The sequence below is a fragment of the Gouania willdenowi genome, chromosome 5 (genome assembly GCF_900634775.1).
Source record: "Gouania willdenowi chromosome 5, fGouWil2.1, whole genome shotgun sequence".
Classification (NCBI taxonomy): domain Eukaryota; kingdom Metazoa; phylum Chordata; class Actinopteri; order Blenniiformes; family Gobiesocidae; genus Gouania; species Gouania willdenowi.
In genome coordinates, this window is record NC_041048.1 from 41,660,316 (window position 1) to 41,678,296 (window position 17,981).

Genomic DNA, 17,981 nt, shown 5'->3' on the forward strand with positions numbered 1-17,981 from the left:
ACTTAAGCATATCATTGTTCTTTTTACTGTCCTTTTTTTGACAGGACGTGTGATTCATATTGTTTTATGATTAAATAAAATACGCAATGCTCTCACTTTTTAATTAGGGATACATTTCCACTTTAAGTTATCTTGATTTTTCAGTCCATTAACTTCCAGTCCATTTTAATCTTTTTTTTACTTCCTGATGTGAAACTGGGCAGAGGCTCTAATGAAGGGTCTCTGTCATGGTGTCGGTCCACCCTCTCCATGTTCTTGGCTAACTGAACTCATTAGCAGAGCTACAGGTGGGGGGGCAGACCTGTTGGGACCCATCTGGGGCCACTTTTCCTCCTCTTTTTTGGCGCTGAAGAAGCTTTTACTGCCAAAGCTGCTGTCACACAGGCCTCAGGCTTAATCAGTCAGTGTACCATCCCTGCTGACCCCCCCCCCATCTTTGATCACTCTGTCACAGAGAAGTCTCATTAGTCCTCTGTGCCCCGCAGAAATTAAACTTGTCTTGTTATTTTTCTCTGCCTGCTCCCCTCAGGCCCCCCCCCCCCCCCCCCCACTGTGATCATCCATCCATAGCACTGGGAGGAAGCCCCCCCGGGTGAAGGTAAGGAGACATCCAACTTCACACTGCTTTTAAACTAAGATGTTGTTCATTTTTTCCTTTGATATGTTTAAAGATTTAACATTGACACAGCACAGGAGTGCTAATGTGGCTAACGGCTAGCTTCATCCTGTAGTGATGTAATGAGTTCTGTGCATGGCTTGGTTTGAAACATCCCATAATCTCTCCTCTGATAAATGTTCCTGAAAAAAAAAAAGAATGTAAATCTGCATCGATGACGCACTTTAATATTCACTCATAAGTTTGTGGTCAGCAGAACTTGTCCGTCATAATTTTAGACATGAGGGGGAGTGGAAAGATTACGGCATACAAACATTTGCAATCATATATTGAACCGTTCGGTACGGCATCCACGGTTCAATACTGACTTGTACGGTTTGGCGTATTGGCTCCGCCCATTGTCTGTCTTTCTAAATTGGCCATGACTGTGTGCCTGTGAGTCAGTGCACAGGGTAGTGTTGTATCAATACTAACAGCACCGTGTTCATCTCTTAATATATTTATGGTTCATCTTCAGTTTTTTTTCCCTCGCCTGTTTGAATTGACACAACTTTATTCACTGATGCAGACACACGTGTCTCCCTCCCCTCAGCTGCAGCTGCATACTAATAGGGCCTTATAAATGACAGAATCGACCAATGAAAACGGTTAAACATGAAACGCCGTCACCGTGAGGCAAGGAACGTTTTTTTATGGGGAAATGTTGCCCCTCCTGCCCTGGCTGCATTAAACTCTGTCTAAAACACATCAAACTCTGTCTAAAATTGCCAAAAAAGAAGAAATTCAGAATTTATCGACTGCACTGAATCCATTTCACAGGAATTACAAAACATTGTCAATCAATTTCACATGAATTACAGGGAAGTAAAACAAATTGTATACTACGCACACACACACTGTAAATTAGTAAATATTCACTCGTCACCTATTGTCTCATTGTACTGTGTATGTACTGCATTATCTCTGTGTTTCGTGTGTATATATATATATATATATATATATATATATATATATATATATATATATATATTCGTCATGTCTCGTATGTTACAATTTAAATAAATAAATAAGAATTGACATTTGGTGCCAGTGAATTGATAACGTATCTCAAGACGAAATCTCTTGATATATCATTGTATTGATATTTGAGCACACCCCTAGTATGTTATTAAGTTTTGTTTATTTTATATCATACAATACAGTGCTTCCTGGTTTTAGTCCGTGTTCAAAACAAAAGATGAAGCATTGATGGTGCATTCAATGTGCCTCAGAAACACAGGATAGAATGAAATATGACATGAAAAAATTGACCCTGAAAACAAGAACAAGTGGGTCAGAAAATGAATGAATGGATAAAATCATGGATTTACAAGCACGCAGTGACCGAATCATCTCCATTAGACCCTAAATGATACCGATGCACAATGAATGAACCAACACACTCGCCTCGTGCATGTTTGTATCTAGATAATCACAATTACTTTATTAATCCCAGGGGGAAATGGCTTTTGTTACAACCACTTAAAAAAAAGTCACAAATAAAAGAATAAAATGTGAAACAAAGATGAAAGAAAAAATAAACGTGAAATATGTATAATTAGGTAAAAAAAGAGTTAAAAATAAGGTTTAGATTCACACACATTACAGCAGTAAAAAATAAAGTAAGATAGATAATACTACTAATAATCATACAAATATGATTTAGATATATACAACAATCAAGCTGTGAGGTTACAGTGATGAATTATACAGTTTGATCTCCACAGACAGGAATGATCTCCTGTGGCGTTCTGTGGAGCACTGTGGTTGGATCAGCCTGGTGCTGAAGGTTCTAAAGGTGCTGAAGGTGCTGAAGGTTCTAAAGGTTCTAAAGGTGCTGAAGGTTCTAAAGGTGCTGAAGGTTCTAAAGGTGCTGAAGGTGCTTCTGTGACTGACTAACACATCATGGAGTGGGTGGGACTCATTGACCAAGATGGTCTTCACCTTGGATAGGCTCCTCCTCTCTGTCACCACTGTCAGAGAGTCCAGTTTAATCCACGTCACTGACCTTGTGGATGAGTCTGTTGAGTCTGTAGGTGTCTGTGACCCTCAGTCTGTTCCTCCAGCAAACAACAGCGTAGAGGATCACACTCACCACCACTGACTCATGAAACATCCTTAGCATTTTTCTTCAGATGTTGAAGGACCTCAGCATCTCAGAAAATAGAGGAGGCTTTGGTCCTTCCTGTAGAGGGAGTCAGTGTTCCTCCTCCAGTCCAGTTTACTGTCAATCACCACTCCAGGTATTTGTTCTCCTCCACAATGTCCACACTGACCTCCTGGATGGAGACAGGTCTGACTGGCCTCTTGGTTCTCCTCAGGTCCACAATCAGCTCCTTGCTCTGTCACATTGAGCTGTAGATGGTTCAGCTCACTCCATGTGACAAAGCTGTCCACAGCAGTCCTGTACTCCACCTCGACCCCCTCCCTGATACATCCAACCACTGCTGAGTCATCAGAGAACTTCTGGATACCGATTCATCTCCACATGCTTAATTTAGTTGGAAAAATGTCAGTGACTGCCCTCTAGGGGTTGAAACCAGGCCATTACAATTGCATTTTTATTGGCTGAGAATGGAAGCCGATGACATGTTTGGAGGCAGCTTTGGTCACAAACCACCACCGTTGGCCCCGCCCATCCTTTAAATATGAGCACCGTATAGCACTGCCCATGATCCAGGCTTTTCTTTGAATTTCCAGCTAAAATCTCAGGGTTTAGTTCCACTTTAAGGAGGACATGAAAGAAGAGCAGCTTAGAATGGTTTTGGGGTGTTTATAGGTTAACCTGTTCTAAAGCGCTGAGGTCAGCATGACGCCTGTTGGAATAATTAGCTTGTTTTTAAATTCATGTGAATGTTCTATTAAAGGAAAATCTTTCCTTTCTTTAAGCCGGTATCAAAGCTAATTAATGTCATTATAACATGCACACAAAGGCACAGTGTGCTGTGATTTTTTTCCCTGCAGTTTGACTGAAAGGATAGAAAAGTGTTAAATATTACTGTGCTGCTGTATAATCTCAGTCACACACTTGATTAAAGCCTTTGATAATATTAGCCGCCTCCCTCAGCCGTTTCCATGGAGACGAAATAGAGGAATGTTTGAAAACTTGTGAATCTTTTTTGAAAAGAACTTTTCAATGGCGTGTTGTTGGAGTAGGTCCTCCATCGGCTCCAAACGGCCTCTTGACAGATGTCGGCTCAGTAAGTGCTCATTTACTTTAATTGTGCGTCTTTATCCATAATGTGCAGGAGAACACTCTGACATGGAGTGTGTGCTCGTCTCCTCTGACTCACTGACCTTCAGATGGATCACATAGCAGGAAACGGCATTTCTATCAGCTAATGGGACCAGCTAATGTCATGTAGCAACAGTTTCCTTGTTGCATTACTGTTGCAAAAAACACATCATTATGAAGGGTAAATAGGGGTGGTCCGACCTAAACTCATTTTCCTTATTAGTGGAGGATCTTCCTCTTCTCCTCATGGTCTGAACTCTCTGAGCCCAGTAGGATGCTGTCTGACAGCTGGTGTCCCTGAAACAACATCTAATATATAATAACAGTTATGTTAGTATTTAAAACTATGCAGCGATATCCAGTCCAACAGCAGCAGCCGTTCTTAAAGTGACACCAACCATCCCATAAACACTCTTTAGATCAAATGTGTCAAACTCAAGGCCTGGGGGCCAAATCCGGTCCTTTAGATCAGACATGGGCAACTGGTGGCCCAGGGGCCACATGTGGCCCTCGGCCTAATTTTATGCGGCCCCTAAATTAAGTGTACAAAATGACAGAAAGATACACAAAACAGGAGAAAGAAAACATTAAAAAATGCAAATAATTACAACATTGCAGGAAAATACAGGAAAACCCACAGTACTAACGAACAAGCAACACGACAACAGAAACACACAAAAAAATACTCCAAAAAAATGCAAAATGACACAAATATACAATGTGACTCCAAAAAACATATAATTTACAGGTAAAATAAACGAAAGAACTACAGAAAGACACAAAATGCCTCACAACGAACAAGACAACAACAAACATACACAGAATGAGAGAAAACACAAAAATGCCTGTCAATGCTCAGATCGCTCATTATTATAAATGCCATGACCTGAATGTTGATCATGTGACCCTCTACTCTGATCAAGCAAAAACATTTTTTTTGGTCCACTGCTTTAGATTATCCAATTTAACCCACAGGAAAAAAGTAAAAATGGAAGAGAAAACAATGATTGCATACAGTACATTACCAAATATTTAGAGAGTAACTAAACCCCAAACCCACTTTTTTCTGCTGAATACATATGTATTTAGGTATTAAGTGTTGATTGATCCTAATCCAATTTTTAACATTTTAGTGAAAGTCTTTTAATTTTGCGTATTTCATTGTAAAATGTCAGTTACTGACCTCTAAGGGTTGAACAGTTGAAATTTGCTATTGGCTGAGACACACACACACGACCATTGAGCATTATCAATTATCAGCCCCACCCCTCCTATAAATGCTGAGAGGAGGGAGGAGGGTTTCCTCCAATCACAGCCCTCAGTGAGCATTGATTGACAGTCTAAATGAGGAAGTCCACTGTGTTCCGTGTGAAACAGCTGCTGTAGCGGTGATGTTTGTGACTCTCAGCTTCTATAAAGATCAGATTATGTGCTAATCAGAGGGTTCATCAAACTGTATGTATTTACAAACACGTGTGTGTATTCCCGTCTGTTTCTGCGTGTGTGGATGTGCATGTACGTCTTATAGCTGTGTGTGTGAGGTGGGGGGAGAGTGGGGCTCTGTGTGAGCTTCATGTCTGTGATAGTAGTGACGTATCTCAGCTGTGAACTCTGTGCAGCTCTGACCGGCTGCCTGACTGGGCGTGTCTTAGTGCTTCGAGAGTAACGCCCAAAATCAAGGCATTTTTTAAATTTCAGCCCGAGTGGCAGGTCAGCAGATCAGTTCTAGGGCTGGGCGATATGGAACAAAACTCATATCTCAATAATTTTTCTCAAAATGATGATATATTATATAAATCTGGATATTTTGAATTCAAGTAAAGTCATACCAAAAACAACAATACTGTTCTCATTCAAAATGCCACACAGGCTCATTTTTGAACAGTTGCACAACATGTGCCACTTTTGGCTTTTTCTCCTCTAAAAGACAGCACATGTGAGTGAGTTCTGTAGTGTGTCTTGTTTAGGGGAAGGTGTGTGGTAGGACGCAATCATCTAACTTTTCATGCTGTAGCAAAAGCAGCGACTCCTAAAATGAGTATTTTAACATTAAATTAATTATAAAATATATACAGTATATCCATACAGCCGATATTGTAATTTTATATATCGCCAAAATGTAAAGCTCAATATATCTTGAATCTCGATTGCCCAGCTCTACTTTGTTCTATTGGCTGTACGGCTCAGATTAGAATATGTTAATTATATGTGGGGTTAAAGTTGAAAGTTCTCTTCACTTGTGTCCCAGAGGTTGAAGTAACAGCTGAACTGGTGAATTCCTTTAATCTCTAATTATTATGGCCTTTACCTGATGTTGGCTACTCATGCCACACATGGAGTACGAGCGACTCTTATTATTTCACTTCCATGTGAGCCCCCGGCCCCCAGGAGCTGTTTTTCCTCTGATTATTCATTTTATTCACGTTGCTGTTAGCCTGGAGGCAGAACAAGAGCCTTCAAAAGCAGCGCCACATTATCTGCCATCACTATTTAATTGCTGTGGTGTTTGGGCGCACTAACGCAGGGAGGTGAGCAGGTGCAATTACTACTCATTTGATCAGCTGTGAGATAGCAACTGTTGCTAATGTGGAAACATGTCGTTCACAGGAAGGTAAAATCCCATCAATAAAGGGCTCAGATTGACCGTTAGCATCACCACCGACACCGTGATGTCATCATCATAACGTCAATGCATGTGCACGGCACAAGGGCGGTAGGATAGGCGTCACATGACGGATATCAGTCGCTGTGGAACCGTTGCTAAAATGTCCTTGATTTTTGTGAGCAATTTTTATTTAATTTAGATTAAAAAATGTTGGATTTTGGAAACGTTCTAAGTTCTTTCAACACTTTGGGGTTAAAAACAACTGCTGTAGTGTTATAACTAAGCGTGTATTAGTTGTTCAAAATCAACAAATAAAAAGTGTCAGTCTTAGTCCTAACCCAGGCATGAGATGACCGGAAATTATAAAAAAAAACTATAGAAATAAATCTAGTCAGGAGCCTCTAAATCAGCGTTTTTCGACCTTGGGTTTGCCAGAAATTTCTGAAAATTTTAAATAAGATTTTTGAAATGTTTTTATTATTATTATTTTTATTTTTATATTAAAACAACACACAACCTTATAAATGTAGAAAATCTGAGTACAAGCAAGATCAAAAAATAATTCTAGAAAAAAGTGTTTTTGGGGTCACCAGAAATTCTTAATTTGAAAATGTGGTACGATCCAAAAAAAGGTTGTGAACCACTGTGTTTTTTCCACCTGTTTACAAAATGTGATTATTTAAAATTTGTGTTATCACTCATTCATTCCATCATTATGATCTATAGAAGTTTTTGAATAGTGGGGGGGGGGGGACTAGAGCTAAACAAGTTTCAGAACCACTGGTTTAAGAAATAATGGTTTGGGACAGTTCTAGTTCCTGAGCTGTGATGCAGCACATCTACACGCTATGGAACCTGATACATTGACTAGAATGGAAACGTATCAGCTCTGCCGCCATTGTGGAGCGTAACTGCAGCCGTTAACCGATCCAGTTTCCATTCTAGTCATGTGTAACTAAATGTACGAAGCAAAATCGCATAAGCACAAGCAAGAGCATTTGCAACTACGATATTACACATAGATATAGTACTTTGTTTTGTTTTTTAACCATTGGAAAGTGAAAGTAGTCTCAAAGCATGTCACAGTATGCAAGTAAAGATTCGCCTCTGTTGAATTATTGTAGAAATAAGGTGATAGAATCCCAGAAGGCGTCATGGTGGTGCCACCGTACATGTCAGCTGTTCACCTAAAGCTCGTTAGAAATCCAGAGAATGTCTCTGAAGGGACAGAAACATACGCCGTGCACTGGAAACGATGCTACATTAGATCCAAGGTGAAGTGCAGCGTGTGATTTCACATGCCTTACATGTTACATGCATATTTAACCGAGGCGTGACTTTGAGATCTTGCTTGGTTACATGTGATGCATTATTCAGCAAAGCTCCATCAGACTCTGTGGGGGCCACAAACCAATCACGTGGAGCACAATTGACACTTAAAGCTGTTTTCCACCAGATAAATTACATGTGCTGCTTTTTTTCACTCAATATGTGCAAAGTGGAAGGAGAAAACAACGTCTGGACACGTTAGCACACGCTATCTACAGCAGAGATTTAAAACTGATCGACTGAAAGCACAAGACTGTTGGCAACGCAGATTACCATAGCTAGTTAGCTCGATGTGTTTTATTAAACAGAGTAAGGTAGCTCCTACTAGGTTCATTTAAACAATGTACCATGTACTGCATATATTTGAGTTATTTTCATTGTTGCAAGAACTTCCTGTCCCCTGTTCATGGATGAGTTTGCTGAACTGCTGTCAGTTGTATGCACTGAATACAACTTTTTAATAATAACAGGTGACTTTAATATTCATGTAGACAATAACATGGACAATACTGCCAAAGAACTGTATGCTTTAATTGGTCTTATACATGTGACTGGTCCGACACACACTCAAGGTCACACTTTGGATCTGATTATCTTTAAAGGTGTTGATGTAAGAGACTTAGCTCTATCTGATCATTTCTGTGTCTTTTTTTGACCTACAGACTGTAACATCTGTTCCCCCAACTTCTGTGTGTTTAAAGAAACGGTACATAAATGACCACACAAGTGCACAGTTTATGGAAGCCATAGCAATGACACCAACATTGAGTGCGGAGACAGTTGATGATCTTTTGGATGAGTTGAATACAAAAGTCTGTAATGTCATAGATGTGGTGGCTCCAATCAAAACTAAGAGAAAACCAAACACACAGAAAACACCTTGGAGGAGGACTGAGATAATGCAGAATTTGAAATCTGACTGTAGAAGAGCTGAGCGTAAATGGAGATCAACAAAACTCCAAATTCATCTAGAACTATACAAAATAAGTCTGTGAAAATTCAATGATGGCTTGTTCAAAGCAAGGCAGCAATACTTTTCTGAAATGATTGCTAAAAATGTCAACAACTCTAGCACCCCCCTCCCCCCCGATCAGATAGCCCCTGAATTACTGTCAGCTGGAAAATACAATTAATTTGCTGTAAATTTCAATGTAAAAATACAATCAATAAGGTCAAACATCAGAACAAACCAGCAAAATAACAAAAAGCTTGAACAGCTTCATCCACTGAGGGAGGAGTCAACTACAATGTTAGTTTATTACAGTGAACCCAAAAACAATAGAGGAAACTGTTCAACAGCTGAATCCATCAACGTGTTGCCTTGACACAATACCCTCAAACTTCTTTAAAACTGTTGTAAAGTCAATTATCACTGATTAGTGTCAAATAATTAACTGCTCATTCCAATCAGGCACCGTACCAAATTTTACAGAACTGTAAGGTTGATTATCAGAGCTACGCAGATGACACACAACTATATCTATCACTGAACCCAGATGACTATGGTCCCATTGAGGTGTTGTGTGACTGCTTAGAAAAAGTAAACTGAGTGAAAACTTCCTTCAACTAAACCATGACAAGATGGAGGTGATTGTCTTTGGTAACAAGGAAAAGAGGACTGCTGTCAGCAAGTATCTGAGTCTGGATCTTTAGAAGATAAAGACCAAGTCAAAAACCTTGGTGTTCTGATTGACTCAGATCTGACATTCAGCATCAGATCAAATCTATCACAAAAACATCTTCTACCACCTAAAGAACATCTCCAGAGTGAAAGGTTTAATGACTCAGAAAGATCAGGAGAAACTGGTCCATGCTTTTATCTCCAGCAGACTGGACTATTGTAATGGTCTTCATCAAACATCTACAGCTGGTTCAGAACGCTGCAGCTCAGGTCTGAACCAGAACAAAGAGGTCAGAACACATTACACTGGCTCCCAGTCAGCCTCAGAGGAGACTGTAAAGTTCTGCTGCTGGTTATAAATGTGTGAATGGGTTTGGTCCAGAATACATTAGTGAGATGTTAGTCAGGTATGAACCCAGCAGGTCTCTGAGATCTATGGACACAGGTCAGATAGTGGAGCCCAGAGTTCACAGTAACCATGGTGATGCTGCTTTTAGTTGTTATGCTGCAAAGAAGTGGAACAAACTGTAGCAGAGCTGAAGTCAGCATCACATGTGAACATTTTTAAATCAAAGTTAAATGAACTTTTTTTACTCTACTGTGTATGATTGAGAGAGATTTATGGTCATGATGTTGATGTCATGTTTGTTGATGATTTTAAATGATTTTACTGATGATTTTAAATGTTTTTATTGATTTTAAACAGTTGAATGTTTTATCATGTAAAGCACATTGAGTTGCCTTGTGTATGAAATACGCTATACAAATACATTTGCCTTGTCGCAGTGTATTTTAGATTTAGTTCAAACTCTTTGAACAGTTTCAATGAAACATTCCAGCACTTTTGACCCCAAACTACTACTTTACCACATTTATTGTGCTATTCCACATATAATACATGATCTTTGTGTTGATATATTGTTCCTGGAATGAATATTTCACAGATATATCATACTAGATCAGTGTGTGGCATTGTTGTAGGTTAGTCTTTTTCTCTCCCAGTGTCTTGGCTAGTTTTCTGTGCCTTGCCCATGTACTGACAGGTCTGTAGTTTGATGGGATTTTTCCTTTTTTGTGTCCTTCGTCAGTATAAATGTTGTGCACTGTGTCATGGACTGTTCTGTCCCTCAGGAGCTGCTTCATCTGTACCGCAGTTAGAATGCTGTTAGCTTCTTTAGCCAGTAGGTATGGATCAGCAACTCTAAAACACACAGAATGATGATACAAAAACACACAATCTCCACTTCACATACCCCCATCCATATAACCTACTCAAACTCCTACTGCTGAAGGCATCAGTTTCACTCCCCCTGGTACTTCTATATAGTTTCTCTCTTGAATATTGTTTTGAAATCAAAGTTTTGAGAGGAATATGCAGCTTGTTGTATCTTTTAAACTATGCAACACTGTATTGTTCTGCTGAATTCTCATGTGTAGCTTCTGTCTCGGCCCCTAACTGTTTCTTCCAAAGGGGGCGGTTCTCATGTACTGTATGGTGAGGCCACTCGGACTGAGACATAGCCCTGTTCTGCGCCGTCACCGGTTCTCCTGATCTACGTCATTTCTGGTACTTCCTGTGTTTGATCCGCTCTGAGAGCGCTTGTGTTCACAGTGAACCTAATCACTCTAGACTTTGATTAGAAACACAGAAACAATCACTCTAGAATTATCCTGTTTAATCCGCTCTAGACTTGGTTTGTGTTCACACAGACCAAACCAGGAGGACAATTGGACCTGAGAATTTATCCCAAAATAAAATCCTTATTTTTTTTTTTTTTTACTTTGAAAACTTGATTTTTTATTTCAATTTTTCCCCCCCTCCTTTAAAAAAAAAAAAAAAGACACTGGATTAAATTATTTAAAGTATTTTCTTTTAATTAAAAAAGTAAAAACAAATTTCCGTATTGGGAATAAAGTGCAGCTGCAAAGCTTTAACAAAGAATGTTAAAAATAACAACTTTCCCAACCAAAAATGAATCCCTTTAGATTTTTAAATAGAGAAACTTGCATTAGAAAAAAAAAGGAAATTAATGAACTTCACACAAAATTCACATTATTTTTTTTTTTTTTTTTTTTTTTTTTTTTTTTTTTTTTTTTTTTTTTTCTCTTGTCTGCACATTCTGTCGAAGGTTAACACTACAAGAAGTGCAATCTTTTAACAGCAATGCATATTTTGTTATTGCAATTAAATAAATTTATTTATTTCATTGCATAATTGTGACCATCACCAGCCCTCCCTAGGGAAGGGTAAGAAATACTTTATTAAAGGGAGGATGTAAAAAAAGAGAGGGCAGTGTTACACCAAGGTGAGGGGTTGGAGAGGGGTGGGGAAGTTAACAGGGAAGAGGAATACAAGATAGGAAATGGAATGGGTGGGGAGTAGTCGATAGATTTCAAGTGATGCGATGTGAAATTGTGGTTGTGTATATTGTGCTTATTGTTGAGTTATCAAGCCAGTTTGGTGACCAGTGTGCGGCTTAGGAATAATGGTGGTGGCTGTGAGCAGAGGAAGAAGTGAGTGGAAGTTCCATAAAACAGGTATTTGGGAACAACGTGTCTGTGGTTGAGCCCAGTATGAGTGTTATCCCACAGCCCAAGGCCAGTGCATCCATGACAAATGTATTTCCAAGAACCGCCACTGCAAAACCCACGAGTCGCCCCCGGGCCCCGGAAGCAGCCAGGCCAGCAGCAAGAGCGGGCAACCCGGGGGCCCCCGGCGACCACCACACGGCCAGGCAGCCCCCCGAACGCCCCCAAGATCCCAAACCGAGAGGCAACCATCGCCCCCCCATACACACCCGAGAAAGCCCCAAGGAGCCAAGGACCCAGCGCACCACGCCACCAATCCAACCCCCAACCCCCAGACCCCCCACCCCACCCCACCCCCCACCCCCCCCACACCCCCGCGCCCAACCCTCCGAGGGGAGGGCCCAGAGAGCTCCCCGCCCGAGACCCCAGCGGAGGAGCCGAAGCCCACGCCCAGCAGACGACCAGAGCCACGCCGAACGGGCAGCCGGCGGGCACCCGCCGCCGGGCCCAGAGCCAGCAGGGACCCGACCCCAGGCCAGAGGGACCCGGAATGAACGCAGCACCAGGAGCAGCCCGCCCAGGGAGGACGACCACACCCCAAGCCGCATAAGGCACCAGGGGGCCGCCGGGAGTCTCCCCGCCGGCCCCCAGGCACCCCAACCTAGCCCCCCATGGCGCCCCAAATCACCTATTGTTGATGTCGCCCGCGCAACGGGCTTTAGTTTTTTTATTTTTTTATTTTTTTTTTTAAAAGCCAGGGCCCCCTCCAAGGGCCAAGCCAGACCGCCTTGTGCATCCCCAGCACCCTGCCTCACGGGGCACTGCCCAAGCAGGGGCCGTACCACTAGGTATGCAAGGGCGCGGCACGCGGCACCCGCCCCGAAAGACCCCCGCCAGGACCGGCCCGGCCAGCCAGCCAATCACCCCGGGCCCCAGGAGCACCCCCCGGGACCAGGACCCCCCAAGGGCAAGTCCCCGGGCCAAGCCCCCCGGGACGCACCCCCCACCCCCGCCCAGGACCCGGCCACAGCCCAGCAGGACCGCACAGCCCCGGACAGCCCAAGGCCAGCAGCCCAGGGCCCGCCGCCCCCCGGGCAGCGCCAGCCACGGAGCAGCGCCACCCACCGGCCCGCGAGCAACCGGCGATCCCCACCGCGGGGACGGAGGCACCCCAAAGGCACACATCAAGTGCGGAACCGCAGCCCCGAGCCAAAGATGCCCCGGACCCACCCACCAGTCCGCAGATGGCAGGACAGACCCACCAGGCGGCCGACAGCAACCTCCACCACCGGAACAGCTAGCGCCGCCCCCCTGTAAACAGCATCGCTCCGAGGCACCTAGCAACCCCGCCCCAACCCCGGTGAGGACACCAGCACACCCCCAGCACACCCACCCCCCAAACCGGCGAGGCAGGCCGCCCCAGGCCCGCACACCGCGGGGCCCGCCCCCAAGGCCACCAGCCGACGAAACAAGCACCAAGCCTCACCCAAGGGGAGGAAGCGTCCCCGCGCTCCACCAGGCCGACACCGCCCGGAAAGACCCCGCAAGGAGAGACCCCAGCAAAGCCCCCCCGAGACCCACCGCCACGCCCGACCACACCATCCTGATGTATTTTCACTCTATGTAGTGGCCCAGCCACCAACAGAGGGGCCAGGCCCCCACCGGAGAGGCCCAAATATGTGAGCCAACCCACCACCCTGTTATGGTGCCTCTCCATTCCCCAATGGAGAGGCACTTCCCTATCCCCTGTGTGAGTGTGTGTGTTCAGTGAATGTATGGGGTGTAATTAAAAGAAGGGGGATGGAGGGGAGCGGTGCTCCCCATCCTACCTCTGTGGATATACGTGTATGTGGTGTAATAGGCCGGAGGGTGTAAGTGAGGGTACACCCTCCGGGGGGTGGCATGTTGAGGTGTGATTAAAATTGGAGGGATTAGTAGGGTAACTAGAGGTGGGAGTGCCGCCCCCACGCCACTACATAGTGACACAGGTGGCGGCCCCCTCCACCCCCAGTCCCACCATCCAGCCCCCCAAGGGTTGGGTATGGGTGTGTGGTGCATATTGTGAATAGGCCAGACCAGCTGGGAGTGAGGTGAAGTGTACATGTAGGAGGACTGTCCGGTGCGAGCCGGGCCCGTCCGCGTGGCGGGCCACGCGAGATGGTAGATGGTGCAGACGGGCAAGCGGCACTGTGGGCCCCGGAGCAGCAAAGCCGGAGACCCCCCCCACGGCACCCCCCAGACTGCGACGGCCCCGCGGAGCACAGCGGCACCCCCCACCCCCGGGCGCAGCCAGGCACCAACCCCGTCCCCCGGTGCCCCAGGGAGCGACCCCCGCCGCACGCCGGCCCAGAGCGACGCCCCCCCGCCGCCAAGGGGAGCGGCCGAGCAGGGGGGAGGCCCGCGCCCGCACCAGGGCCAGCACAGGCCCACCCGGCGCCACGAAACAACACCCTCCACCGGAAGGCGGCCCCGGCCCCCCCGACGAAAGAGGACACCATCCACCGCCAAGCAGGGCCACCCCGCCAGCCACGGACCGGCAAGCCCGAGTACCGAAGCACCCCCAGCCCGGTGCCGCCATCCCACACCAACGGCGCCAGAAGAGCCCCCCCCCCCCCACGGAGGGGACCCCCGACGACCCACGCACCGGCACGAGACACCCCCCCGACGCCAGCGCACCCCGGACGACAGCGGGCCCCAGGCCACCAGCCCCGCCCCACCCAAGGCTGCGCAGCGACGCCACGAGCCGCGGCCGGTCCCCGGGCAGATGACAGGAGAGCACGCCCCCGGACACCCAGACCACGGATCCACCCCCGGGACACCCCCGCCCCGGAATGGCGCCCACGGCGCCCGGTGCGCCCAGCCAGCAGACCAGCCAATCCCGACGCGGATCCACCAGGCCAAGAGCCACGCGCCGCGCCCCCGCACACCCACCCAACACGACCCCCGGGGAGGCCCCATAGCACCCCCCACCCCACACCCTCAGCCGTACTGGCCACACCGGAGGGGGGCCCCGCCCGGCCCGTCACGCAAGCGACATCCCTGGCGAAGGCGCGCCCCAGGGAGCCAAGCCGAGGACCCGCAAGGGCCGACGGAGCAACCCACGGCCACACCCCGCCACCCAGCAACCCAGGAGGCAATCGCCGACCCCGGGCAGCAGCCACCCCCAAAGCCGCCCACACCCCGGATCCCCCCGGACCGGAGCCACGGACCCCACCACCCCAGGCCCCCCAACGGGACCACCCCCCAGCCAACCCATCCGGCACGGCACCGCCCGCCCCCCAGGCGGGAGCAACAGCCCCCCCACCAGCCCCCAGGCAAACGGGAGCCCCCCAAACCCAGCCCAACCGGATGGCGGGCGCAAGAGCAAAGGAGGAGGGGGGGGAGGACGAGACAGGGGGACAGGGAGCAAGGGGAAGGAGCGGCAGAGGAGCACGCAGGGCCCCAGCCCCAGAGGCCAACCAGATGCGCATGCAAGGGGCAACAGCGCCAAATCGAACAGCCCTGGGACCCTGTGAACACCCAGAAGGAATGCACACCCGCGCCGAGGCAGCCAGGCACCCCGGCAACCCTCCCCAGCCAACCCGGCCAGGACTACCCCAGAGGCCCAAGGGCGGCCCAGGCCTACAGTTGGACTAGTGCGTTAGTAAAAAGTGGTGCTGGCAGTCCCTTGCAGGCTAGATCATGAGGCTTTAAAAATTTAGATTTAATGCAATTAAAAAAGGAGTCCAACGCTCCTCAAAGCACATTATTTTTTTTTGTTTTCTGAGAGCAGACATCTTTTCCATGGAGATAAATTCTGTGAGGAGATTTTGCCATTGGTTTATGTTTAAGGATTTTTTGTCTTTCCAATTTAGTAATATTGTTTTTTTTGCTATGGCTAGTGCCGCAAGGATTGATTGTGATCGGTTTGCGGGAAGTTGAAGCATTGTCAGGTCTCCTATCAGACAAAGATTTAGAGATAAAGGAATTCTGCAGTCCAAAATGGAGGACAGTTTTTCAGTAATTAGAATCCAAAAGTGTTGCACTGGGGAGCAAAGCCATAAGGCATGTAAATAGGAATCCGCTGTATTCTGGGTGCACTGAGAGCAGATGTCTGTTGGGGAGAAGCCCATTTTATGCATTTTCTGTTGGGTAATGTGGGATCTGTGGAGGACCTTGTATTGAATTAGCTGAAGATTTGTGTTTTTCGTCATCTTAAAAGTATTACGACAAATTTCTGTCCAGAAATCAATGCTCGGGGTGATTGAGAGTTCGGCCTCCCACTTAGCGATTGGTAAGTAATTACAGTTGGTGATCGAGAGAGCTCTGTATATTTTTGAGAGTTTTTTTGATTTTGTTGAGATTTTTTTCATATATATAGCCAGTTCTGGAGGTTGTAAAGTAGTTAAGTCTAGTGGAGTAGTTTTCTTTATTGTTTCTGTTACTTGTAAGTACTGTAGAAAGTTACATTTATTTATACCGAAAGCTTGGGTTAGATTATTATATGTCCTAAGCTTGTCATTTTCAAAGAGGTCTTGGAGATGAGTGATTCCACTCTCTTCCCATATCTTCAAATAAAGTGGTGTTTTTTTATTTTTAAAGTCGGGGTTGTGCCAGATTGGAGACAGTATACTACTTTTTAATTGAACATTTGTGATGTCCAGGGCTTTCCACCATGCAGTCAGTGTGGAGGCAATTAGTGGGTTTTTAAAGCAGTTGTGATGTTTGAGGGTCGCAGTGATAAAAGGGAGATCAGAGAGTTTAATGTGTTTGCAGTCTAACTGTTCTATTTCTAACCAGGTGTTGTAGTAATCTTTTGGTTTTAGCCATTCTGTTAAATATAATATTTGGTTTGCTAAGTAATAATGCATGAAATTAGGGGCTTCTAAACCACCCTCGTCTTTGTTTTTTTGAAGGGTTGAAAGGCTTATTTTAGGTTTTTTATTTCTAGCATAGAATTTTGTAGTTGCAGAGTCTAATCTTTGAAACCATTGTTTTGGTGGTTTTAGTGGTATCATTGAGAACAGGTAGTTTATTTTAGGTAAGATTTTCATTTTAACTGAGGCTATCCTGCCAAGTAGTGAGATGGGGAGATTGTTCCATCTCCGCAGATCTTCTGTGACTTTGTCCAACATCGGATCATGATTTAGTTTAATTAATTCATTTAAGTTTGGTGATATATTTAAGCCTAGATATCTAATTGTATTTGTGGTGGAGGGGTGTTGTGGATTTTGGTTTGCAGGATTCCATGAATTTTTTGTCAAAGGGAGGATTGATGATTTTGTCCAGTTAATGGAATAGTCTGATAATTTAGAGAAGCTGTTTATTAGATTAAATACTTCCTCCAAAGAGGATTGTGGTTCTTCCAAATAGAGTAAGATGTCATCCGCGTAAAGATTAATTTTGTGTTCTGAGATGGATGAGTGGATTCCTTTAATAACAGAGTTCTGACGTACAGATGCTGCGAGAGGTTCAACGAATATTGCAAAAAGCAAAGGTGAGAGTGGGCAGCCTTGTCTGGTTCCCCTCTGCAGTGTGAAGCTTTGGGATGTTATTTTGTTTGTGGTTACTGAAGCCTTAGGTTTATTGTACAGGGTGGAGATCCATTGGATGAATGATTCTCCGAAGCCAAATTTGCCAAGGACAGCTAGGAGGAACGACCAGTTGACTCTATCAAATGCTTTTTCTGCATCGAGTGACAGGATTATTTTTTTCTTTTTAGAGTTCTGTGCCATGTTGATCACATTAAACAGTCTTCTCACATTGTCTGTGGAGTGTCTATTTTTAATAAATCCTGTCTGGTCTTGGTGTATAATTGACTGTACTACTTTCTCTAACCTGGATGTGAGTGCTTTGGAAATAATTTTTAAGTCTGTGTTAATAAGTGAGATGGGACGATAGCTTGAGGGTAATATGGGGTTTTTGTCTGGTTTAAGTAACAATTTAATGTTTGCTGTATTCATGTGACCTCCTATATGCCCTTTATTTTTGATCTCTGTTACTACTCTGAAAAATAGTGGAGCCAGCA

General features: G+C 45.2%; 1 protein-coding gene across 1 annotated transcript in view; it reads left to right on the top strand.

The window, feature by feature from the left end:
* Positions 1–542: 542 nt before the first annotated feature.
* The window catches only part of fhit (fragile histidine triad diadenosine triphosphatase), a 186,647-nt gene continuing 169,208 nt past the window's right edge, over positions 543–17,981 (top strand). Inside the window, exon 1 of the mRNA XM_028448097.1 lies at positions 543–598. The gene's annotated coding sequence lies outside the window, so the exon portion shown is untranslated. The remainder of the gene's footprint in view (positions 599–17,981) is intronic.